The following is a 24,998-nucleotide window of genomic DNA, read 5'->3' on the forward strand; positions in this document are numbered from 1 at the left end:
AAACATGTAAAACACTTAACACTCTATAATACATTTAAATGATTGTAATAAATAGAGCGGTAAAACACGTCTTTCTAAAAGCCAGCATATTATATAAATAGTGAAGAAAAGGCAAAAGCTTACAGCACCTGGTATTCCCAGGCGGTCTCCCTTCCAGAGTTACAAGATTAAAATGGGGTCAGATTTAACTGTGAGAGATGACTAGTGGTTAAAAGAATGAGACATAAAAGAAGATTGGTTTAAATAGATTTGGTTTATATACAAGGTTCACATAAAAGACTTTAAAACAACACGATAAAACTAGGTAAATGCTGTTAAAAGAATACAGTTCATTTGTCCATACCCTAAAAACAGTCCAAGAATCCCAGTGTGTTGATAAGTCCAATGTGAGTGTCCACCATTGTATATACAATCCACAGAAAGTGTAATCCAAAGTTTGCAGGTGGTGAATGGAAAGGTGAGCTCTAAAATTAGCAACTCCTTAATCCAACAGTTTGGTGACTTTTTTTGTCATGCTGCTCTCTTATACAGTTGTACTTCCTGCTTCCTGTCATGTGTCTAGTCACATGGCAGGCCAACCATCCATTTATTAAAGACACACACACACTTAAAATGTTAAGAGTAATAAAATGGCCTAAAAAACATGTAAAACACTTAACACTCTATAATACATTTAAATGATTGTAATAAATAGAGCGGTAAAACACGTCTTTCTAAAAGCCAGCATATTATATAAATAGTGAAGAAAAGGCAAAAGCTTACAGCACCTGGTATTCCCAGGCGGTCTCCCATCCAAGTACTAACCAGGCCCGACGCTGCTTTGCTTCCGAGATCAGACGAGATCGGGCGGTCTCAGCGCAGTATGGCCGTAAGCGAGGGCTGCTCCAAAAAGTGGGCTATTTAAAGATCAGCCTCCGTAAAAGCCAGCATATTATATAAATAGTGAAGAAAAGGCAAAAGCTTACAGCACCTGGTATTCCCAGGCGGTCTCCCATCCAGAGTTACAAGATTAAAATGGGGTCAGATTTAACTGTGAGAGATGAGTAGTGGTTAAAAGAATGAGACATAAAAGAAGATTGGTTTAAATAGATTTGGTTTATATACAAGGTTAACATAAAAGACTTTAAAACAACACGATAAAACTAGGTAAATGCTGTTAAAAGAATACAGTTCATTTGTCCATACCCTAAAAACAGTCCAAGAATCCTAGTGTGTTGATAAGTCCAATGTGAGTGTCCACCATTGTATATACAATCCACAGAAAGTGTAATCCAAAGTTTGCAGGTGGTGAATGGAAAGGTGAGCTCTAAAATTAGCAAACTCCTTAATCCAACAGTTTGGTGACTGTCCTTTGTTTGTCATGCTGCTCTCTTATACAGTTGTACTTCCTGCTTCCTGTCATGTGTCTAGTCACATGGCAGGCCAACCATCCATTTATTTAAGACACACACACACTTAAAATGTTAAGAGCAATAAAATGGCCTAAAAAAACATGTAAAACACTTAACACTCTATAATACATTTAAATGATTGTAATAAATAGAGCGGTAAAACACGTCTTTCTAAAAGCCAGCATATTATATAAATAGTGAAGAAAAGGCAAAAGCTTACAGCACCTGGTATTCCCAGGCGGTCTCCCATCCAGAGTTACAAGATTAAAATGGGGTCAGATTTAACTGTGAGAGATGACTAGTGGTTAAAAGAATGAGACATAAAAGAAGATTGGTTTAAATAGATTTGGTTTATATACAAGGTTCACATAAAAGACTTTAAAACAACACGATAAAACTAGGTAAATGCTGTTAAAAGAATACAGTTCATTTGTCCATACCCTAAAAACAGTCCAAGAATCCCAGTGTGTTGATAAGTCCAATGTGAGTGTCCACCATTGTATATACAATCCACAGAAAGTGTAATCCAAAGTTTGCAGGTGGTGAATGGAAAGGTGAGCTCTAAAATTAGCAACTCCTTAATCCAACAGTTTGGTGACTTTTTTTGTCATGCTGCTCTCTTATACAGTTGTACTTCCTGCTTCCTGTCATGTGTCTAGTCACATGGCAGGCCAACCATCCATTTATTAAAGACACACACACACTTAAAATGTTAAGAGTAATAAAATGGCCTAAAAAACATGTAAAACACTTAACACTCTATAATACATTTAAATGATTGTAATAAATAGAGCGGTAAAACACGTCTTTCTAAAAGCCAGCATATTATATAAATAGTGAAGAAAAGGCAAAAGCTTACAGCACCTGGTATTCCCAGGCGGTCTCCCATCCAAGTACTAACCAGGCCCGACGCTGCTTTGCTTCCGAGATCAGACGAGATCGGGCGGTCTCAGCGCAGTATGGCCGTAAGCGAGGGCTGCTCCAAAAAGTGGGCTATTTAAAGATCAGCCTCCGTAAAAGCCAGCATATTATATAAATAGTGAAGAAAAGGCAAAAGCTTACAGCACCTGGTATTCCCAGGCGGTCTCCCATCCAGAGTTACAAGATTAAAATGGGGTCAGATTTAACTGTGAGAGATGAGTAGTGGTTAAAAGAATGAGACATAAAAGAAGATTGGTTTAAATAGATTTGGTTTATATACAAGGTTAACATAAAAGACTTTAAAACAACACGATAAAACTAGGTAAATGCTGTTAAAAGAATACAGTTCATTTGTCCATACCCTAAAAACAGTCCAAGAATCCTAGTGTGTTGATAAGTCCAATGTGAGTGTCCACCATTGTATATACAATCCACAGAAAGTGTAATCCAAAGTTTGCAGGTGGTGAATGGAAAGGTGAGCTCTAAAATTAGCAAACTCCTTAATCCAACAGTTTGGTGACTGTCCTTTGTTTGTCATGCTGCTCTCTTATACAGTTGTACTTCCTGCTTCCTGTCATGTGTCTAGTCACATGGCAGGCCAACCATCCATTTATTTAAGACACACACACACTTAAAATGTTAAGAGCAATAAAATGGCCTAAAAAAACATGTAAAACACTTAACACTCTATAATACATTTAAATGATTGTAATAAATAGAGCGGTAAAACACGTCTTTCTAAAAGCCAGCATATTATATAAATAGTGAAGAAAAGGCAAAAGCTTACAGCACCTGGTATTCCCAGGCGGTCTCCCATCCAGAGTTACAAGATTAAAATGGGGTCAGATTTAACTGTGAGAGATGACTAGTGGTTAAAAGAATGAGACATAAAAGAAGATTGGTTTAAATAGATTTGGTTTATATACAAGGTTCACATAAAAGACTTTAAAACAACACGATAAAACTAGGTAAATGCTGTTAAAAGAATACAGTTCATTTGTCCATACCCTAAAAACAGTCCAAGAATCCCAGTGTGTTGATAAGTCCAATGTGAGTGTCCACCATTGTATATACAATCCACAGAAAGTGTAATCCAAAGTTTGCAGGTGGTGAATGGAAAGGTGAGCTCTAAAATTAGCAAACTCCTTAATCCAACAGTTTGGTGACTGTCCTTTGTTTGTCATGCTGCTCTCTTATACAGTTGTACTTCCTGCTTCCTGTCATGTGTCTAGTCACATGGCAGGCCAACCATCCATTTATTTAAGACACACACACACACTTAAAATGTTAAGAGCAATAAAATGGCCTAAAAAAACATGTAAAACACTTAACACTCTATAATACATTTAAATGATTGTAATAAATAGAGCGGTAAAACACGTCTTTCTAAAAGCCAGCATATTATATAAATAGTGAAGAAAAGGCAAAAGCTTACAGCACCTGGTATTCCCAGGCGGTCTCCCATCCAGAGTTACAAGATTAAAATGGGGTCAGATTTAACTGTGAGAGATGACTAGTGGTTAAAAGAATGAGACATAAAAGAAGATTGGTTTAAATAGATTTGGTTTATATACAAGGTTCACATAAAAGACTTTAAAACAACACGATAAAACTAGGTAAATGCTGTTAAAAGAATACAGTTCATTTGTCCATACCCTAAAAACAGTCCAAGAATCCCAGTGTGTTGATAAATCCAATGTGAGTGTCCACCATTGTATATACAATCCACAGAAAGTGTAATCCAAAGTTTGCAGGTGGTGAATGGAAAGGTGAGCTCTAAAATTAGCAACTCCTTAATCCAACAGTTTGGTGACTTTTTTTGTCATGCTGCTCTCTTATACAGTTGTACTTCCTGCTTCCTGTCATGTGTCTAGTCACATGGCAGGCCAACCATCCATTTATTAAAGACACACACACACACTTAAAATGTTAAGAGTAATAAAATGGCCTAAAAAACATGTAAAACACTTAACACTCTATAATACATTTAAATGATTGTAATAAATAGAGCGGTAAAACACGTCTTTCTAAAAGCCAGCATATTATATAAATAGTGAAGAAAAGGCAAAAGCTTACAGCACCTGGTATTCCCAGGCGGTCTCCCATCCAAGTACTAACCAGGCCCGACGCTGCTTTGCTTCCGAGATCAGACGAGATCGGGCGGTCTCAGCGCAGTATGGCCGTAAGCGAGTACTGCTCCAAAAAGTGGGCTATTTATAGATCAGCCTCCGTAAAAGCCATCTTATTATATAAATAGTGAAGAAAAGGCAAAAGCTTACAGCACCTGGTATTCCCAGGGGGTCTCCCATCCAAGTACTAACCAGGCCCGACGCTGCTTTGCTTCCGAGATCGGGCGCACTCAGCGCAGTATGGCCGTAAGCGAGGACTGCTCCAAAAAGTGGGTTATTTATAGATCAGCCTCCGTAAAAGCCATCATATTATATAAATAGTGAAGAAAAGGCAAAAGTTTACAGCACCTGGTATTCCCAGGCGGTCTCCCATCCAGAGTTACAACATTAAAATGGGGTCAGAATTAACTGTGAGAGATGACTAGTGGTTAAAAGAATGAGACATAAAAGAAGATTGGTTTAAATAGATTTGGTTTTTATACAAGGTTCACATAAAAGACTTTAAAACAACACGATAAAACTAGGTAAATGCTGTTAAAAGAATACAGTTCATTTGTCCATACCCTAAAAACAGTCCAAGAATCCCAGTGTGTTGATAAGTCCAATGTGAGTGTCCACCATTGTATATACAATCCACAGAAAGTGTAATCCAAAGTTTGCAGGTGGTGAATGGAAAGGTGAGCTCTAAAATTAGCAACTCCTTAATCCAACAGTTTGGTGACTTTTTTTGTCATGCTGCTCTCTTATACAGTTGTACTTCCTGCTTCCTGTCATGTGTCTAGTCACATGGCAGGCCAACCATCCATTTATTAAAGACACACACACACTTAAAATGTTAAGAGTAATAAAATGGCCTAAAAAACATGTAAAACACTTAACACTCTATAATACATTTAAATGATTGTAATAAATAGAGCGGTAAAACACGTCTTTCTAAAAGCCAGCATATTATATAAATAGTGAAGAAAAGGCAAAAGCTTACAGCACCTGGTATTCCCAGGCGGTCTCCCATCCAAGTACTAACCAGGCCCGACGCTGCTTTGCTTCCGAGATCAGACGAGATCGGGCGGTCTCAGCGCAGTATGGCCGTAAGCGAGGGCTGCTCCAAAAAGTGGGCTATTTAAAGATCAGCCTCCGTAAAAGCCAGCATATTATATAAATAGTGAAGAAAAGGCAAAAGCTTACAGCACCTGGTATTCCCAGGCGGTCTCCCATCCAGAGTTACAAGATTAAAATGGGGTCAGATTTAACTGTGAGAGATGACTAGTGGTTAAAAGAATGAGACATAAAAGAAGATTGGTTTAAATAGATTTGGTTTATATACAAGGTTCACATAAAAGACTTTAAAACAACACGATAAAACTAGGTAAATGCTGTTAAAAGAATACAGTTCATTTGTCCATACCCTAAAAACAGTCCAAGAATCCCAGTGTGTTGATAAGTCCAATGTGAGTGTCCACCATTGTATATACAATCCACAGAAAGTGTAATCCAAAGTTTGCAGGTGGTGAATGGAAAGGTGAGCTCTAAAATTAGCAAACTCCTTAATCCAACAGTTTGGTGACTGTCCTTTGTTTGTCATGCTGCTCTCTTATACAGTTGTACTTCCTGCTTCCTGTCATGTGTCTAGTCACATGGCAGGCCAACCATCCATTTATTTAAGACACACACACACTTAAAATGTTAAGAGCAATAAAATGGCCTAAAAAAACATGTAAAACACTTAACACTCTATAATACATTTAAATGATTGTAATAAATAGAGCGGTAAAACACGTCTTTCTAAAAGCCAGCATATTATATAAATAGTGAAGAAAAGGCAAAAGCTTACAGCACCTGGTATTCCCAGGCGGTCTCCCATCTAAGTACTAACCAGGCCCGACGCTGCTTTGCTTCCGAGATCAGACGAGATCGGGCGCTCTCAGCGCAGTATGGCCGTAAGCGAGTACTGCTCCAAAAAGTGGGCTATTTATAGATCAGCCTCCGTAAAAGCCATCATATTATATAAATAGTGAAGAAAAGGCAAAAGCTTACAGCACCTGGTATTCCCAGGCGGTCTCCCATCCAGAGTTACAAGATTAAAATGGGGTCAGATTTAACTGTGAGAGATGACTAGTGGTTAAAAGAATGAGACATAAAAGAAGATTGGTTTAAATAGATTTGGTTTATATACAAGGTTCACATAAAAAGACTTTAAAACAACACGATAAAACTAGGTAAATGCTGTTAAAAGAATACAGTTCATTTGTCCATACCCTAAAAACAGTCCAAGAATCCCAGTGTGTTGATAAGTCCAATGTGAGTGTCCACCATTGTATATACAATCCACAGAAAGTGTAATCCAAAGTTTGCAGGTGGTGAATGGAAAGGTGAGCTCTAAAATTAGCAAACTCCTTAATCCAACAGTTTGGTGACTGTCCTTTGTATGTCATGCTGCTCTCTTATACAGTTGTACTTCCTGCTTCCTGTCATGTGTCTAGTCACATGGCAGGCCAACCATCCATTTATTTAAGACACACACACACTTAAAATGTTAAGAGCAATAAAATGGCCTAAAAAAACATGTAAAACACTTAACACTCTATAATACATTTAAATGATTGTAATAAATAGAGCGGTAAAACACGTCTTTCTAAAAGCCAGCATATTATATAAATAGTGAAGAAAAGGCAAAAGCTTACAGCACCTGGTATTCCCAGGCGGTCTCCCATCCAAGTACTAACCAGGCCCGACGCTGCTTTGCTTCCGAGATCAGACGAGATTGGGCGGTCTCAGCGCGGTATGGCCGTAAGCGAGGGCTGCTCCAAAAAGTGGCCTATTTAAAGATCAGCCTCCGTAAAAGCCAGCATATTATATAAATAGTGAAGAAAAGGCAAAAGCTTACAGCACCTGGTATTCCCAGGCGGTCTCCCATCCAGAGTTACAAGATTAAAATGGGGTCAGATTTAACTGTGAGAGATGAGTAGTGGTTAAAAGAATGAGACATAAAAGAAGATTGGTTTAAATAGATTTGGTTTATATACAAGGTTAACATAAAAGACTTTAAAACAACACGATAAAACTAGGTAAATGCTGTTAAAAGAATACAGTTCATTTGTCCATACCCTAAAAACAGTCCAAGAATCCTAGTGTGTTGATAAGTCCAATGTGAGTGTCCACCATTGTATATACAATCCACAGAAAGTGTAATCCAAAGTTTGCAGGTGGTGAATGGAAAGGTGAGCTCTAAAATTAGCAAACTCCTTAATCCAACAGTTTGGTGACTGTCCTTTGTTTGTCATGCTGCTCTCTTATACAGTTGTACTTCCTGCTTCCTGTCATGTGTCTAGTCACATGGCAGGCCAACCATCCATTTATTTAAGACACACACACACTTAAAATGTTAAGAGCAATAAAATGGCCTAAAAAAACATGTAAAACACTTAACACTCTATAATACATTTAAATGATTGTAATAAATAGAGCGGTAAAACACGTCTTTCTAAAAGCCATCATATTATATAAATAGTGAAGAAAAGGCAAAAGTTTACAGCACCTGGTATTCCCAGGCGGTCTCCCATCCAGAGTTACAACATTAAAATGGGGTCAGAATTAACTGTGAGAGATGACTAGTGGTTAAAAGAATGAGACATAAAAGAAGATTGGTTTAAATAGATTTGGTTTTTATACAAGGTTCACATAAAAGACTTTAAAACAACACGATAAAACTAGGTAAATGCTGTTAAAAGAATACAGTTCATTTGTCCATACCCTAAAAACAGTCCAAGAATCCCAGTGTGTTGATAAGTCCAATGTGAGTGTCCACCATTGTATATACAATCCACAGAAAGTGTAATCCAAAGTTTGCAGGTGGTGAATGGAAAGGTGAGCTCTAAAATTAGCAACTCCTTAATCCAACAGTTTGGTGACTTTTTTTGTCATGCTGCTCTCTTATACAGTTGTACTTCCTGCTTCCTGTCATGTGTCTAGTCACATGGCAGGCCAACCATCCATTTATTAAAGACACACACACACTTAAAATGTTAAGAGTAATAAAATGGCCTAAAAAACATGTAAAACACTTAACACTCTATAATACATTTAAATGATTGTAATAAATAGAGCGGTAAAACACGTCTTTCTAAAAGCCAGCATATTATATAAATAGTGAAGAAAAGGCAAAAGCTTACAGCACCTGGTATTCCCAGGCGGTCTCCCATCCAAGTACTAACCAGGCCCGACGCTGCATTGCTTCCGAGATCAGACGAGATCGGGCGGTCTCAGCGCAGTATGGCCGTAAGCGAGGGCGCTCCAAAAAGTGGGCTATTTAAAGATCAGCCTCCGTAAAAGCCAGCATATTATATAAATAGTGAAGAAAAGGCAAAAGCTTACAGCACCTGGTATTCCCAGGCGGTCTCCCATCCAGAGTTACAAGATTAAAATGGGGTCAGATTTAACTGTGAGAGATGAGTAGTGGTTAAAAGAATGAGACATAAAAGAAGATTGGTTTAAATAGATTTGGTTTATATACAAGGTTAACATAAAAGACTTTAAAACAACACGATAAAACTAGGTAAATGCTGTTAAAAGAATACAGTTCATTTGTCCATACCCTAAAAACAGTCCAAGAATCCTAGTGTGTTGATAAGTCCAATGTGAGTGTCCACCATTGTATATACAATCCACAGAAAGTGTAATCCAAAGTTTGCAGGTGGTGAATGGAAAGGTGAGCTCTAAAATTAGCAAACTCCTTAATCCAACAGTTTGGTGACTGTCCTTTGTTTGTCATGCTGCTCTCTTATACAGTTGTACTTCCTGCTTCCTGTCATGTGTCTAGTCACATGGCAGGCCAACCATCCATTTATTTAAGACACACACACACTTAAAATGTTAAGAGCAATAAAATGGCCTAAAAAAACATGTAAAACACTTAACACTCTATAATACATTTAAATGATTGTAATAAATAGAGCGGTAAAACACGTCTTTCTAAAAGCCAGCATATTATATAAATAGTGAAGAAAAGGCAAAAGCTTACAGCACCTGGTATTCCCAGGCGGTCTCCCTTCCAGAGTTACAAGATTAAAATGGGGTCAGATTTAACTGTGAGAGATGACTAGTGGTTAAAAGAATGAGACATAAAAGAAGATTGGTTTAAATAGATTTGGTTTATATACAAGGTTCACATAAAAGACTTTAAAACAACACGATAAAACTAGGTAAATGCTGTTAAAAGAATACAGTTCATTTGTCCATACCCTAAAAACAGTCCAAGAATCCCAGTGTGTTGATAAGTCCAATGTGAGTGTCCACCATTGTATATACAATCCACAGAAAGTGTAATCCAAAGTTTGCAGGTGGTGAATGGAAAGGTGAGCTCTAAAATTAGCAACTCCTTAATCCAACAGTTTGGTGACTTTTTTTGTCATGCTGCTCTCTTATACAGTTGTACTTCCTGCTTCCTGTCATGTGTCTAGTCACATGGCAGGCCAACCATCCATTTATTAAAGACACACACACACTTAAAATGTTAAGAGTAATAAAATGGCCTAAAAAACATGTAAAACACTTAACACTCTATAATACATTTAAATGATTGTAATAAATAGAGCGGTAAAACACGTCTTTCTAAAAGCCAGCATATTATATAAATAGTGAAGAAAAGGCAAAAGCTTACAGCACCTGGTATTCCCAGGCGGTCTCCCATCCAAGTACTAACCAGGCCCGACGCTGCTTTGCTTCCGAGATCAGACGAGATCGGGCGGTCTCAGCGCAGTATGGCCGTAAGCGAGGGCTGCTCCAAAAAGTGGGCTATTTAAAGATCAGCCTCCGTAAAAGCCAGCATATTATATAAATAGTGAAGAAAAGGCAAAAGCTTACAGCACCTGGTATTCCCAGGCGGTCTCCCATCCAGAGTTACAAGATTAAAATGGGGTCAGATTTAACTGTGAGAGATGACTAGTGGTTAAAAGAATGAGACATAAAAGAAGATTGGTTTAAATAGATTTGGTTTATATACAAGGTTCACATAAAAGACTTTAAAACAACACGATAAATCTAGGTAAATGCTGTTAAAAGAATACAGTTCATTTGTCCATACCCTAAAAACAGTCCAAGAATCCCAGTGTGTTGATAAGTCCAATGTGAGTGTCCACCATTGTATATACAATCCACAGAAAGTGTAATCCAAAGTTTGCAGGTGGTGAATGGAAAGGTGAGCTCTAAAATTAGCAAACTCCTTAATCCAACAGTTTGGTGACTGTCCTTTGTTTGTCATGCTGCTCTCTTATACAGTTGTACTTCCTGCTTCCTGTCATGTGTCTAGTCACATGGCAGGCCAACCATCCATTTATTTAAGACACACACACACTTAAAATGTTAAGAGCAATAAAATGGCCTAAAAAAACATGTAAAACACTTAACACTCTATAATACATTTAAATGATTGTAATAAATAGAGCGGTAAAACACGTCTTTCTAAAAGCCAGCATATTATATAAATAGTGAAGAAAAGGCAAAAGCTTACAGCACCTGGTATTCCCAGGCGGTCTCCCATCCAAGTACTAACCAGGCCCGACGCTGCTTTGCTTCTGAGATCAGACGAGATCGGGCGGTCTCAGCGCAGTATGGCCGTAAGCGAGGGCTGCTCCAAAAAGTGGGCTATTTAAAGATCAGCCTCCGTAAAAGCCAGCATATTATATAAATAGTGAAGAAAAGGCAAAAGCTTACAGCACCTGGTATTCCCAGGCGGTCTCCCATCTAAGTACTAACCAGGCCCGACGCTGCTTTGCTTCCGAGATCAGACGAGATCGGGCGCTCTCAGCGCAGTATGGCCGTAAGCGAGTACTGCTCCAAAAAGTGGGCTATTTATAGATCAGCCTCCGTAAAAGCCATCATATTATATAAATAGTGAAGAAAAGGCAAAAGCTTACAGCACCTGGTATTCCCAGGCGGTCTCCCATCCAGAGTTACAAGATTAAAATGGGGTCAGATTTAACTGTGAGAGATGACTAGTGGTTAAAAGAATGAGACATAAAAGAAGATTGGTTTAAATAGATTTGGTTTATATACAAGGTTCACATAAAAAGACTTTAAAACAACACGATAAAACTAGGTAAATGCTGTTAAAAGAATACAGTTCATTTGTCCATACCCTAAAAACAGTCCAAGAATCCCAGTGTGTTGATAAGTCCAATGTGAGTGTCCACCATTGTATATACAATCCACAGAAAGTGTAATCCAAAGTTTGCAGGTGGTGAATGGAAAGGTGAGCTCTAAAATTAGCAACTCCTTAATCCAACAGTTTGGTGACTTTTTTTGTCATGCTGCTCTCTTATACAGTTGTACTTCCTGCTTCCTGTCATGTGTCTAGTCACATGGCAGGCCAACCATCCATTTATTAAAGACACACACACACTTAAAATGTTAAGAGTAATAAAATGGCCTAAAAAACATGTAAAACACTTAACACTCTATAATACATTTAAATGATTGTAATAAATAGAGCGGTAAAACACGTCTTTCTAAAAGCCAGCATATTATATAAATAGTGAAGAAAAGGCAAAAGCTTACAGCACCTGGTATTCCCAGGCGGTCTCCCATCCAAGTACTAACCAGGCCCGACGCTGCTTTGCTTCCGAGATCAGACGAGATCGGGCGGTCTCAGCGCAGTATGGCCGTAAGCGAGGGCTGCTCCAAAAAGTGGGCTATTTAAAGATCAGCCTCCGTAAAAGCCAGCATATTATATAAATAGTGAAGAAAAGGCAAAAGCTTACAGCACCTGGTATTCCCAGGCGGTCTCCCATCCAGAGTTACAAGATTAAAATGGGGTCAGATTTAACTGTGAGAGATGAGTAGTGGTTAAAAGAATGAGACATAAAAGAAGATTGGTTTAAATAGATTTGGTTTATATACAAGGTTAACATAAAAGACTTTAAAACAACACGATAAAACTAGGTAAATGCTGTTAAAAGAATACAGTTCATTTGTCCATACCCTAAAAACAGTCCAAGAATCCTAGTGTGTTGATAAGTCCAATGTGAGTGTCCACCATTGTATATACAATCCACAGAAAGTGTAATCCAAAGTTTGCAGGTGGTGAATGGAAAGGTGAGCTCTAAAATTAGCAAACTCCTTAGTCCAACAGTTTGGTGACTGTCCTTTGTTTGTCATGCTGCTCTCTTATACAGTTGTACTTCCTGCTTCCTGTCATGTGTCTAGTCACATGGCAGGCCAACCATCCATTTATTTAAGACACACACACACTTAAAATGTTAAGAGCAATAAAATGGCCTAAAAAAACATGTAAAACACTTAACACTCTATAATACATTTAAATGATTGTAATAAATAGAGCGGTAAAACACGTCTTTCTAAAAGCCAGCATATTATATAAATAGTGAAGAAAAGGCAAAAGCTTACAGCACCTGGTATTCCCAGGCGGTCTCCCATCCAAGTACTAACCAGGCCCGACGCTGCTTTGCTTCCGAGATCAGACGAGATCGGGCGGTCTCAGCGCAGTATGGCCGTAAGCGAGGGCTGCTCCAAAAAGTGGGCTATTTAAAGATCAGCCTCCGTAAAAGCCAGCATATTATATAAATAGTGAAGAAAAGGCAAAAGCTTACAGCACCTGGTATTCCCAGGCGGTCTCCCATCCAGAGTTACAAGATTAAAATGGGGTCAGATTTAACTGTGAGAGATGAGTAGTGGTTAAAAGAATGAGACATAAAAGAAGATTGGTTTAAATAGATTTGGTTTATATACAAGGTTAACATAAAAGACTTTAAAACAACACGATAAAACTAGGTAAATGCTGTTAAAAGAATACAGTTCATTTGTCCATACCCTAAAAACAGTCCAAGAATCCTAGTGTGTTGATAAGTCAAATGTGAGTGTCCACCATTGTATATACAATCCACAAAAAGTGTAATCCAAAGTTTGCAGGTGGTGAATGGAAAGGTGAGCTCTAAAATTAGCAAACTCCTTAATCCAACAGTTTGGTGACTGTCCTTTGTTTGTCATGCTGCTCTCTTATACAGTTGTACTTCCTGCTTCCTGTCATGTGTCTAGTCACATGGCAGGCCAACCATCCATTTATTTAAGACACACACACACTTAAAATGTTAAGAGCAATAAAATGGCCTAAAAAAACATGTAAAACACTTAACACTCTATAATACATTTAAATGATTGTAATAAATAGAGCGGTAAAACACGTCTTTCTAAAAGCCAGCATATTATATAAATAGTGAAGAAAAGGCAAAAGCTTACAGCACCTGGTATTCCCAGGCGGTCTCCCATCCAGAGTTACAAGATTAAAATGGGGTCAGATTTAACTGTGAGAGATGACTAGTGGTTAAAAGAATGAGACATAAAAGAAGATTGGTTTAAATAGATTTGGTTTATATACAAGGTTCACATAAAAGACTTTAAAACAACACGATAAAACTAGGTAAATGCTGTTAAAAGAATACAGTTCATTTGTCCATACCCTAAAAACAGTCCAAGAATCCCAGTGTGTTGATAAGTCCAATGTGAGTGTCCACCATTGTATATACAATCCACAGAAAGTGTAATCCAAAGTTTGCAGGTGGTGAATGGAAAGGTGAGCTCTAAAATTAGCAAACTCCTTAATCCAACAGTTTGGTGACTGTCCTTTGTTTGTCATGCTGCTCTCTTATACAGTTGTACTTCCTGCTTCCTGTCATGTGTCTAGTCACATGGCAGGCCAACCATCCATTTATTTAAGACACACACACACTTAAAATGTTAAGAGCAATAAAATGGCCTAAAAAAACAAGTAAAACACTTAACACTCTATAATACATTTAAATGATTGTAATAAATAGAGCGGTAAAACACGTCTTTCTAAAAGCCAGCATATTATATAAATAGTGAAGAAAAGGCAAAAGCTTACAGCACCTGGTATTCCCAGGCGGTCTCCCATCCAGAGTTACAAGATTAAAATGGGGTCAGATTTAACTGTGAGAGATGACTAGTGGTTAAAAGAATGAGACATAAAAGAAGATTGGTTTAAATAGATTTGGTTTATATACAAGGTTCACATAAAAGACTTTAAAACAACACGATAAAACTAGGTAAATGCTGTTAAAAGAATACAGTTCATTTGTCCATACCCTAAAAACAGTCCAAGAATCCCAGTGTGTTGATAAGTCCAATGTGAGTGTCCACCATTGTATATACAATCCACAGAAAGTGTAATCCAAAGTTTGCAGGTGGTGAATGGAAAGGTGAGCTCTAAAATTAGCAACTCCTTAATCCAACAGTTTGGTGACTTTTTTTGTCATGCTGCTCTCTTATACAGTTGTACTTCCTGCTTCCTGTCATGTGTCTAGTCACATGGCAGGCCAACCATCCATTTATTAAAGACACACACACACACTTAAAATGTTAAGAGTAATAAAATGGCCTAAAAAACATGTAAAACACTTAACACTCTATAATACATTTAAATGATTGTAATAAATAGAGCGGTAAAACACGTCTTTCTAAAAGCCAGCATATTATATAAATAGTGAAGAAAAGGCAAAAGCTTACAGCACCTGGTATTCCCAGGCGGTCTCCCATCCAAGTACTAACCAGGCCCGACGCTGCTTTGCTTCCGAGATCAGACGAGATCGGGCGGTCTCAGCGCAGTATGGCCGTAAGCGAGTACTGCTCCAAAAAGTGGGCTATTTATAGATCAGCCTCCGTAAAAGCCATCTTATTATATAAATAGTGAAGAAAAGGCAAAAGCTTACAGCACCTGGTATTCCCAGGGGGTCTCCCATCCAAGTACTAACCAGGCCCGACGCTGCTTTGCTTCCGAGATCGGGCGCACTCAGCGCAGTATGGCCGTAAGCGAGGACTGCTCCAAAAAGTGGGTTATTTATAGATCAGCCTCCGTAAAAGCCATCATATTATATAAATAGTGAAGAAAAGGCAAAAGTTTACAGCACCTGGTATTCCCAGGCGGTCTCCCATCCAGAGTTACAACATTAAAATGGGGTCAGAATTAACTGTGAGAGATGACTAGTGGTTAAAAGAATGAGACATAAAAGAAGATTGGTTTAAATAGATTTGGTTTTTATACAAGGTTCACATAAAAGACTTTAAAACAACACGATAAAACTAGGTAAATGCTGTTAAAAGAATACAGTTCATTTGTCCATACCCTAAAAACAGTCCAAGAATCCCAGTGTGTTGATAAGTCCAATGTGAGTGTCCACCATTGTATATACAATCCACAGAAAGTGTAATCCAAAGTTTGCAGGTGGTGAATGGAAAGGTGAGCTCTAAAATTAGCAACTCCTTAATCCAACAGTTTGGTGACTTTTTTTGTCATGCTGCTCTCTTATACAGTTGTACTTCCTGCTTCCTGTCATGTGTCTAGTCACATGGCAGGCCAACCATCCATTTATTAAAGACACACACACACTTAAAATGTTAAGAGTAATAAAATGGCCTAAAAAACATGTAAAACACTTAACACTCTATAATACATTTAAATGATTGTAATAAATAGAGCGGTAAAACAAGTCTTTCTAAAAGCCAGCATATTATATAAATAGTGAAGAAAAGGCAAAAGCTTACAGCACCTGGTATTCCCAGGCGGTCTCCCATCCAAGTACTAACCAGGCCCGACGCTGCTTTGCTTCCGAGATCAGACGAGATCGGGCGGTCTCAGCGCAGTATGGCCGTAAGCGAGGGCGCTCCAAAAAGTGGGCTATTTAAAGATCAGCCTCCGTAAAAGCCAGCATATTATATAAATAGTGAAGAAAAGGCAAAAGCTTACAGCACCTGGTATTCCCAGGCGGTCTCCCATCCAGAGTTACAAGATTAAAATGGGGTCAGATTTAACTGTGAGAGATGAGTAGTGGTTAAAAGAATGAGACATAAAAGAAGATTGGTTTAAATAGATTTGGTTTATATACAAGGTTAACATAAAAGACTTTAAAACAACACGATAAAACTAGGTAAATGCTGTTAAAAGAATACAGTTCATTTGTCCATACCCTAAAAACAGTCCAAGAATCCTAGTGTGTTGATAAGTCCAATGTGAGTGTCCACCATTGTATATACAATCCACAGAAAGTGTAATCCAAAGTTTGCAGGTGGTGAATGGAAAGGTGAGCTCTAAAATTAGCAAACTCCTTAATCCAACAGTTTGGTGACTGTCCTTTGTTTGTCATGCTGCTCTCTTATACAGTTGTACTTCCTGCTTCCTGTCATGTGTCTAGTCACATGGCAGGCCAACCATCCATTTATTTAAGACACACACACACTTAAAATGTTAAGAGCAATAAAATGGCCTAAAAAAACATGTAAAACACTTAACACTCTATAATACATTTAAATGATTGTAATAAATAGAGCGGTAAAACACGTCTTTCTAAAAGCCAGCATATTATATAAATAGTGAAGAAAAGGCAAAAGCTTACAGCACCTGGTATTCCCAGGCGGTCTCCCATCCAGAGTTACAAGATTAAAATGGGGTCAGATTTAACTGTGAGAGATGACTAGTGGTTAAAAGAATGAGACATAAAAGAAGATTGGTTTAAATAGATTTGGTTTATATACAAGGTTCACATAAAAGACTTTAAAACAACACGATAAAACTAGGTAAATGCTGTTAAAAGAATACAGTTCATTTGTCCATACCCTAAAAACAGTCCAAGAATCCCAGTGTGTTGATAAGTCCAATGTGAGTGTCCACCATTGTATATACAATCCACAGAAAGTGTAATCCAAAGTTTGCAGGTGGTGAATGGAAAGGTGAGCTCTAAAATTAGCAACTCCTTAATCCAACAGTTTGGTGACTTTTTTTGTCATGCTGCTCTCTTATACAGTTGTACTTCCTGCTTCCTGTCATGTGTCTAGTCACATGGCAGGCCAACCATCCATTTATTAAAGACACACACACACACTTAAAATGTTAAGAGTAATAAAATGGCCTAAAAAACATGTAAAACACTTAACACTCTATAATACATTTAAATGATTGTAATAAATAGAGCGGTAAAACACGTCTTTCTAAAAGCCAGCATATTATATAAATAGTGAAGAAAAGGCAAAAGCTTACAGCACCTGGTATTCCCAGGCGGTCTCCCATCCAAGTACTAACCAGGCCCGACGCTGCTTTGCTTCCGAGATCAGACGAGATCGGGCGGTCTCAGCGCAGTATGGCCGTAAGCGAGTACTGCTCCAAAAAGTGGGCTATTTATAGATCAGCCTCCGTAAAAGCCATCTTATTATATAAATAGTGAAGAAAAGGCAAAAGCTTACAGCACCTGGTATTCCCAGGGGGTCTCCCATCCAAGTACTAACCAGGCCCGACGCTGCTTTGCTTCCGAGATCGGGCGCACTCAGCGCAGTATGGCCGTAAGCGAGGACTGCTCCAAAAAGTGGGTTATTTATAGATCAGCCTCCGTAAAAGCCATCATATTATATAAATAGTGAAGAAAAGGCAAAAGTTTACAGCACCTGGTATTCCCAGGCGGTCTCCCATCCAGAGTTACAACATTAAAATGGGGTCAGAATTAACTGTGAGAGATGACTAGTGGTTAAAAGAATGAGACATAAAAGAAGATTGGTTTAAATAGATTTGGTTTTTATACAAGGTTCACATAAAAGACTTTAAAACAACACGATAAAACTAGGTAAATGCTGTTAAAAGAATACAGTTCATTTGTCCATACCCTAAAAACAGTCCAAGAATCCCAGTGTGTTGATAAGTCCAATGTGAGTGTCCACCATTGTATATACAATCCACAGAAAGTGTAATCCAAAGTTTGCAGGTGGTGAATGGAAAGGTGAGCTCTAAAATTAGCAACTCCTTAATCCAACAGTTTGGTGACTTTTTTTGTCATGCTGCTCTCTTATACAGTTGTACTTCCTGCTTCCTGTCATGTGTCTAGTCACATGGCAGGCCAACCATCCATTTATTAAAGACACACACACACTTAAAATGTTAAGAGTAATAAAATGGCCTAAAAAACATGTAAAACACTTAACACTCTATAATACATTTAAATGATTGTAATAAATAGAGCGGTAAAACACGTCTTTCTAAAAGCCAGCATATTATATAAATAGTGAAGAAAAGGCAAAAGCTTACAGCACCTGGTATTCCCAGGCGGTCTCCCATCCAAGTACTAACCAGGCCCGACGCTGCTTTGCTTCCGAGATCAGACGAGATCGGGCGGTCTCAGCGCAGTATGGCCGTAAGCGAGGGCTGCTCCAAAAAGTGGGCTATTTAAAGATCAGCCTCCGTAAAAGCCAGCATATTATATAAATAGTGAAGAAAAGGCAAAAGCTTACAGCACCTGGTATTCCCAGGCGGTCTCCCATCCAGAGTTACAAGATTAAAATGGGGTCAGATTTAACTGTGAGAGATGAGTAGTGGTTAAAAGAATGAGACATAAAAGAAGATTGGTTTAAATAGATTTGGTTTATATACAAGGTTAACATAAAAGACTTTAAAACAACACGATAAAACTAGGTAAATGCTGTTAAAAGAATACAGTTCATTTGTCCATACCCTAAAAACAGTCCAAGAATCCTAGTGTGTTGATAAGTCCAATGTGAGTGTCCACCATTGTATATACAATCCACAGAAAGTGTAATCCAAAGTTTGCAGGTGGTGAATGGAAAGGTGAGCTCTAAAATTAGCAAACTCCTTAGTCCAACAGTTTGGTGACTGTCCTTTGTTTGTCATGCTGCTCTCTTATACAGTTGTACTTCCTGCTTCCTGTCATGTGTCTAGTCACATGGCAGGCCAACCATCCATTTATTTAAGACACACACACACTTAAAATGTTAAGAGCAATAAAATGGCCTAAAAAAACATGTAAAACACTTAACACTCTATAATACATTTAAATGATTGTAATAAATAGAGCGGTAAAACACGTCTTTCTAAAAGCCAGCATATTATATAAATAGTGAAGAAAAGGCAAAAGCTTACAGCACCTGGTATTCCCAGGCGGTCTCCCATCCAAGTACTAACCAGGCCCGACGCTGCTTTGCTTCCGAGATCAGACGAGATCGGGCGGTCTCAGCGCAGTATGGCCGTAAGCGAGGGCTGCTCCAAAAAGTGGGCTATTTAAAGATCAGCCTCCGTAAAAGCCAGCATATTATATAAATAGTGAAGAAAAGGCAAAAGCTTACAGCACCTGGTATTCCCAGGCGGTCTCCCATCCAGAGTTACAAGATTAAAATGGGGTCAGATTTAACTGTGAGAGATGAGTAGTGGTTAAAAGAATGAGACATAAAAGAAGATTGGTTTAAATAGATTTGGTTTATATACAAGGTTAACATAAAAGACTTTAAAACAACACGATAAAACTAGGTAAATGCTGTTAAAAGAATACAGTTCATTTGTCCATACCCTAAAAACAGTCCAAGAATCCTAGTGTGTTGATAAGTCAAATGTGAGTGTCCACCATTGTATATACAATCCACAAAAAGTGTAATCCAAAGTTTGCAGGTGGTGAATGGAAAGGTGAGCTCTAAAATTAGCAAACTCCTTAATCCAACAGTTTGGTGACTGTCCTTTGTTTGTCATGCTGCTCTCTTATACAGTTGTACTTCCTGCTTCCTGTCATGTGTCTAGTCACATGGCAGGCCAACCATCCATTTATTTAAGACACACACACACTTAAAATGTTAAGAGCAATAAAATGGCCTAAAAAAACATGTAAAACACTTAACACTCTATAATACATTTAAATGATTGTAATAAATAGAGCGGTAAAACACGTCTTTCTAAAAGCCAGCATATTATATAAATAGTGAAGAAAAGGCAAAAGCTTACAGCACCTGGTATTCCCAGGCGGTCTCCCATCCAGAGTTACAAGATTAAAATGGGGTCAGATTTAACTGTGAGAGATGACTAGTGGTTAAAAGAATGAGACATAAAAGAAGATTGGTTTAAATAGATTTGGTTTATATACAAGGTTCACATAAAAGACTTTAAAACAACACGATAAAACTAGGTAAATGCTGTTAAAAGAATACAGTTCATTTGTCCATACCCTAAAAACAGTCCAAGAATCCCAGTGTGTTGATAAGTCCAATGTGAGTGTCCACCATTGTATATACAATCCACAGAAAGTGTAATCCAAAGTTTGCAGGTGGTGAATGGAAAGGTGAGCTCTAAAATTAGCAAACTCCTTAATCCAACAGTTTGGTGACTGTCCTTTGTTTGTCATGCTGCTCTCTTATACAGTTGTACTTCCTGCTTCCTGTCATGTGTCTAGTCACATGGCAGGCCAACCATCCATTTATTTAAGACACACACACACTTAAAATGTTAAGAGCAATAAAATGGCCTAAAAAAACAAGTAAAACACTTAACACTCTATAATACATTTAAATGATTGTAATAAATAGAGCGGTAAAACACGTCTTTCTAAAAGCCAGCATATTATATAAATAGTGAAGAAAAGGCAAAAGCTTACAGCACCTGGTATTCCCAGGCGGTCTCCCATCCAGAGTTACAAGATTAAAATGGGGTCAGATTTAACTGTGAGAGATGACTAGTGGTTAAAAGAATGAGACATAAAAGAAGATTGGTTTAAATAGATTTGGTTTATATACAAGGTTCACATAAAAGACTTTAAAACAACACGATAAAACTAGGTAAATGCTGTTAAAAGAATACAGTTCATTTGTCCATACCCTAAAAACAGTCCAAGAATCCCAGTGTGTTGATAAGTCCAATGTGAGTGTCCACCATTGTATATACAATCCACAGAAAGTGTAATCCAAAGTTTGCAGGTGGTGAATGGAAAGGTGAGCTCTAAAATTAGCAACTCCTTAATCCAACAGTTTGGTGACTTTTTTTGTCATGCTGCTCTCTTATACAGTTGTACTTCCTGCTTCCTGTCATGTGTCTAGTCACATGGCAGGCCAACCATCCATTTATTAAAGACACACACACACACTTAAAATGTTAAGAGTAATAAAATGGTCTAAAAAACATGTAAAACACTTAACACTCTATAATACATTTAAATGATTGTAATAAATAGAGCGGTAAAACACGTCTTTCTAAAAGCCAGCATATTATATAAATAGTGAAGAAAAGGCAAAAGCTTACAGCACCTGGTATTCCCAGGCGGTCTCCCATCCAAGTACTAACCAGGCCCGACGCTGCTTTGCTTCCGAGATCAGACGAGATCGGGCGGTCTCAGCGCAGTATGGCCGTAAGCGAGTACTGCTCCAAAAAGTGGGTTATTTATAGATCAGCCTCCGTAAAAGCCATCATATTATATAAATAGTGAAGAAAAGGCAAAAGTTTACAGCACCTGGTATTCCCAGGCGGTCTCCCATCCAGAGTTACAACATTAAAATGGGGTCAGAATTAACTGTGAGAGATGACTAGTGGTTAAAAGAATGAGACATAAAAGAAGATTGGTTTAAATAGATTTGGTTTTTATACAAGGTTCACATAAAAGACTTTAAAACAACACGATAAAACTAGGTAAATGCTGTTAAAAGAATACAGTTCATTTGTCCATACCCTAAAAACAGTCCAAGAATCCCAGTGTGTTGATAAGTCCAATGTGAGTGTCCACCATTGTATATACAATCCACAGAAAGTGTAATCCAAAGTTTGCAGGTGGTGAATGGAAAGGTGAGCTCTAAAATTAGCAACTCCTTAATCCAACAGTTTGGTGACTTTTTTGTCATGCTGCTCTCTTATACAGTTGTACTTCCTGCTTCCTGTCATGTGTCTAGTCACATGGCAGGCCAACCATCCATTTATTAAAGACACACACACACTTAAAATGTTAAGAGTAATAAAATGGCCTAAAAAACATGTAAAACACTTAACACTCTATAATACATTTAAATGATTGTAATAAATAGAGCGGTAAAACACGTCTTTCTAAAAGCCAGCATATTATATAAATAGTGAAGAAAAGGCAAAAGCTTACAGCACCTGGTATTCCCAGGCGGTCTCCCATCCAAGTACTAACCAGGCCCGACGCTGCTTTGCTTCCGAGATCAGACGAGATCGGGCGGTCTCAGCGCAGTATGGCCGTAAGCGAGGGCTGCTCCAAAAAGTGGGCTATTTAAAGATCAGCCTCCGTAAAAGCCAGCATATTATATAAATAGTGAAGAAAAGGCAAAAGCTTACAGCACCTGGTATTCCCAGGCGGTCTCCCATCCAGAGTTACAAGATTAAAATGGGGTCAGATTTAACTGTGAGAGATGACTAGTGGTTAAAAGAATGAGACATAAAAGAAGATTGGTTTAAATAGATTTGGTTTATATACAAGGTTCACATAAAAGACTTTAAAACAACACGATAAAACTAGGTAAATGCTGTTAAAAGAATACAGTTCATTTGTCCATACCCTAAAAACAGTCCAAGAATCCCAGTGTGTTGATAAGTCCAATGTGAGTGTCCACCATTGTATATACAATCCACAGAAAGTGTAATCCAAAGTTTGCAGGTGGTGAATGGAAAGGTGAGCTCTAAAATTAGCAAACTCCTTAATCCAACAGTTTGGTGACTGTCCTTTGTTTGTCATGCTGCTCTCTTATACAGTTGTACTTCCTGCTTCCTGTCATGTGTCTAGTCACATGGCAGGCCAACCATCCATTTATTTAAGACACACACACACTTAAAATGTTAAGAGCAATAAAATGGCCTAAAAAAACATGTAAAACACTTAACACTCTATAATACATTTAAATGATTGTAATAAATAGAGCGGTAAAACACGTCTTTCTAAAAGCCAGCATATTATATAAATAGTGAAGAAAAGGCAAAAGCTTACAGCACCTGGTATTCCCAGGCGGTCTCCCATCTAAGTACTAACCAGGCCCGACGCTGCTTTGCTTCCGAGATCAGACGAGATCGGGCGCTCTCAGCGCAGTATGGCCGTAAGCGAGTACTGCTCCAAAAAGTGGGCTATTTATAGATCAGCCTCCGTAAAAGCCATCATATTATATAAATAGTGAAGAAAAGGCAAAAGCTTACAGCACCTGGTATTCCCAGGCGGTCTCCCATCCAGAGTTACAAGATTAAAATGGGGTCAGATTTAACTGTGAGAGATGACTAGTGGTTAAAAGAATGAGACATAAAAGAAGATTGGTTTAAATAGATTTGGTTTATATACAAGGTTCACATAAAAAGACTTTAAAACAACACGATAAAACTAGGTAAATGCTGTTAAAAGAATACAGTTCATTTGTCCATACCCTAAAAACAGTCCAAGAATCCCAGTGTGTTGATAAGTCCAATGTGAGTGTCCACCATTGTATATACAATCCACAGAAAGTGTAATCCAAAGTTTGCAGGTGGTGAATGGAAAGGTGAGCTCTAAAATTAGCAAACTCCTTAATCCAACAGTTTGGTGACTGTCCTTTGTATGTCATGCTGCTCTCTTATACAGTTGTACTTCCTGCTTCCTGTCATGTGTCTAGTCACATGGCAGGCCAACCATCCATTTATTTAAGACACACACACACTTAAAATGTTAAGAGCAATAAAATGGCCTAAAAAAACATGTAAAACACTTAACACTCTATAATACATTTAAATGATTGTAATAAATAGAGCGGTAAAACACGTCTTTCTAAAAGCCAGCATATTATATAAATAGTGAAGAAAAGGCAAAAGCTTACAGCACCTGGTATTCCCAGGCGGTCTCCCATCCAAGTACTAACCAGGCCCGACGCTGCTTTGCTTCCGAGATCAGACGAGATTGGGCGGTCTCAGCGCGGTATGGCCGTAAGCGAGGGCTGCTCCAAAAAGTGGCCTATTTAAAGATCAGCCTCCGTAAAAGCCAGCATATTATATAAATAGTGAAGAAAAGGCAAAAGCTTACAGCACCTGGTATTCCCAGGCGGTCTCCCATCCAGAGTTACAAGATTAAAATGGGGTCAGATTTAACTGTGAGAGATGAGTAGTGGTTAAAAGAATGAGACATAAAAGAAGATTGGTTTAAATAGATTTGGTTTATATACAAGGTTAACATAAAAGACTTTAAAACAACACGATAAAACTAGGTAAATGCTGTTAAAAGAATACAGTTCATTTGTCCATACCCTAAAAACAGTCCAAGAATCCTAGTGTGTTGATAAGTCCAATGTGAGTGTCCACCATTGTATATACAATCCACAGAAAGTGTAATCCAAAGTTTGCAGGTGGTGAATGGAAAGGTGAGCTCTAAAATTAGCAAACTCCTTAATCCAACAGTTTGGTGACTGTCCTTTGTTTGTCATGCTGCTCTCTTATACAGTTGTACTTCCTGCTTCCTGTCATGTGTCTAGTCACATGGCAGGCCAACCATCCATTTATTTAAGACACACACACACTTAAAATGTTAAGAGCAATAAAATGGCCTAAAAAAACATGTAAAACACTTAACACTCTATAATACATTTAAATGATTGTAATAAATAGAGCGGTAAAACACGTCTTTCTAAAAGCCATCATATTATATAAATAGTGAAGAAAAGGCAAAAGTTTACAGCACCTGGTATTCCCAGGCGGTCTCCCATCCAGAGTTACAACATTAAAATGGGGTCAGAATTAACTGTGAGAGATGACTAGTGGTTA

General features: G+C 38.1%; 21 non-coding genes and 3 pseudogenes across 21 annotated transcripts; all 24 read right to left on the minus strand.

The window, feature by feature from the left end:
* Window positions 1–755: 755 nt before the first annotated feature.
* Window positions 756–874, minus strand: LOC141310055 (5S ribosomal RNA). Its single transcript, XR_012347602.1, has one exon. It is a non-coding gene; the product is annotated as a 5S ribosomal RNA (ribosomal RNA).
* A 1,369-nt stretch (window positions 875–2,243) lies between these two features.
* LOC141310056 (5S ribosomal RNA) lies at window positions 2,244–2,362 on the minus strand. The gene has a single exon (XR_012347603.1). It is a non-coding gene; the product is annotated as a 5S ribosomal RNA (ribosomal RNA).
* A 2,019-nt stretch (window positions 2,363–4,381) lies between these two features.
* LOC141310057 (5S ribosomal RNA) lies at window positions 4,382–4,500 on the minus strand. Its single transcript, XR_012347604.1, has one exon. It is a non-coding gene; the product is annotated as a 5S ribosomal RNA (ribosomal RNA).
* An 84-nt stretch (window positions 4,501–4,584) lies between these two features.
* Window positions 4,585–4,693, minus strand: LOC141310461 (5S ribosomal RNA; annotated as a pseudogene).
* Window positions 4,694–5,416: 723 nt separating this feature from the next.
* Window positions 5,417–5,535, minus strand: LOC141310058 (5S ribosomal RNA). The gene has a single exon (XR_012347605.1). It is a non-coding gene; the product is annotated as a 5S ribosomal RNA (ribosomal RNA).
* Window positions 5,536–6,265: 730 nt separating this feature from the next.
* LOC141309874 (5S ribosomal RNA) lies at window positions 6,266–6,384 on the minus strand. The gene has a single exon (XR_012347421.1). It is a non-coding gene; the product is annotated as a 5S ribosomal RNA (ribosomal RNA).
* Window positions 6,385–7,115: 731 nt separating this feature from the next.
* LOC141310299 (5S ribosomal RNA) lies at window positions 7,116–7,234 on the minus strand. The gene has a single exon (XR_012347844.1). It is a non-coding gene; the product is annotated as a 5S ribosomal RNA (ribosomal RNA).
* A 1,369-nt stretch (window positions 7,235–8,603) lies between these two features.
* Window positions 8,604–8,722, minus strand: LOC141310382 (5S ribosomal RNA). Its single transcript, XR_012347926.1, has one exon. It is a non-coding gene; the product is annotated as a 5S ribosomal RNA (ribosomal RNA).
* A 1,368-nt stretch (window positions 8,723–10,090) lies between these two features.
* LOC141310060 (5S ribosomal RNA) lies at window positions 10,091–10,209 on the minus strand. Its single transcript, XR_012347606.1, has one exon. It is a non-coding gene; the product is annotated as a 5S ribosomal RNA (ribosomal RNA).
* Window positions 10,210–10,939: 730 nt separating this feature from the next.
* On the minus strand, window positions 10,940–11,058 carry LOC141310362 (5S ribosomal RNA). The gene has a single exon (XR_012347906.1). It is a non-coding gene; the product is annotated as a 5S ribosomal RNA (ribosomal RNA).
* An 84-nt stretch (window positions 11,059–11,142) lies between these two features.
* Window positions 11,143–11,261, minus strand: LOC141309875 (5S ribosomal RNA). Its single transcript, XR_012347422.1, has one exon. It is a non-coding gene; the product is annotated as a 5S ribosomal RNA (ribosomal RNA).
* A 724-nt stretch (window positions 11,262–11,985) lies between these two features.
* On the minus strand, window positions 11,986–12,104 carry LOC141310062 (5S ribosomal RNA). The gene has a single exon (XR_012347608.1). It is a non-coding gene; the product is annotated as a 5S ribosomal RNA (ribosomal RNA).
* A 730-nt stretch (window positions 12,105–12,834) lies between these two features.
* LOC141310063 (5S ribosomal RNA) lies at window positions 12,835–12,953 on the minus strand. Its single transcript, XR_012347609.1, has one exon. It is a non-coding gene; the product is annotated as a 5S ribosomal RNA (ribosomal RNA).
* A 2,017-nt stretch (window positions 12,954–14,970) lies between these two features.
* LOC141310064 (5S ribosomal RNA) lies at window positions 14,971–15,089 on the minus strand. The gene has a single exon (XR_012347610.1). It is a non-coding gene; the product is annotated as a 5S ribosomal RNA (ribosomal RNA).
* An 84-nt stretch (window positions 15,090–15,173) lies between these two features.
* Window positions 15,174–15,282, minus strand: LOC141310462 (5S ribosomal RNA; annotated as a pseudogene).
* Window positions 15,283–16,005: 723 nt separating this feature from the next.
* On the minus strand, window positions 16,006–16,124 carry LOC141310065 (5S ribosomal RNA). The gene has a single exon (XR_012347612.1). It is a non-coding gene; the product is annotated as a 5S ribosomal RNA (ribosomal RNA).
* A 1,370-nt stretch (window positions 16,125–17,494) lies between these two features.
* Window positions 17,495–17,613, minus strand: LOC141310066 (5S ribosomal RNA). Its single transcript, XR_012347613.1, has one exon. It is a non-coding gene; the product is annotated as a 5S ribosomal RNA (ribosomal RNA).
* An 84-nt stretch (window positions 17,614–17,697) lies between these two features.
* On the minus strand, window positions 17,698–17,806 carry LOC141310463 (5S ribosomal RNA; annotated as a pseudogene).
* A 723-nt stretch (window positions 17,807–18,529) lies between these two features.
* Window positions 18,530–18,648, minus strand: LOC141310067 (5S ribosomal RNA). The gene has a single exon (XR_012347614.1). It is a non-coding gene; the product is annotated as a 5S ribosomal RNA (ribosomal RNA).
* Window positions 18,649–19,378: 730 nt separating this feature from the next.
* On the minus strand, window positions 19,379–19,497 carry LOC141310068 (5S ribosomal RNA). The gene has a single exon (XR_012347615.1). It is a non-coding gene; the product is annotated as a 5S ribosomal RNA (ribosomal RNA).
* A 2,017-nt stretch (window positions 19,498–21,514) lies between these two features.
* On the minus strand, window positions 21,515–21,633 carry LOC141310069 (5S ribosomal RNA). The gene has a single exon (XR_012347616.1). It is a non-coding gene; the product is annotated as a 5S ribosomal RNA (ribosomal RNA).
* A 722-nt stretch (window positions 21,634–22,355) lies between these two features.
* On the minus strand, window positions 22,356–22,474 carry LOC141310071 (5S ribosomal RNA). The gene has a single exon (XR_012347617.1). It is a non-coding gene; the product is annotated as a 5S ribosomal RNA (ribosomal RNA).
* A 730-nt stretch (window positions 22,475–23,204) lies between these two features.
* LOC141309876 (5S ribosomal RNA) lies at window positions 23,205–23,323 on the minus strand. The gene has a single exon (XR_012347423.1). It is a non-coding gene; the product is annotated as a 5S ribosomal RNA (ribosomal RNA).
* Window positions 23,324–24,054: 731 nt separating this feature from the next.
* On the minus strand, window positions 24,055–24,173 carry LOC141310300 (5S ribosomal RNA). The gene has a single exon (XR_012347845.1). It is a non-coding gene; the product is annotated as a 5S ribosomal RNA (ribosomal RNA).
* Between the last annotated feature and the right edge of the window lie 825 nt (window positions 24,174–24,998).

Source organism: Garra rufa, unplaced genomic scaffold (assembly GCF_049309525.1).
Source record: "Garra rufa unplaced genomic scaffold, GarRuf1.0 hap1_unplaced_003, whole genome shotgun sequence".
Taxonomy (NCBI): domain Eukaryota; kingdom Metazoa; phylum Chordata; class Actinopteri; order Cypriniformes; family Cyprinidae; genus Garra; species Garra rufa.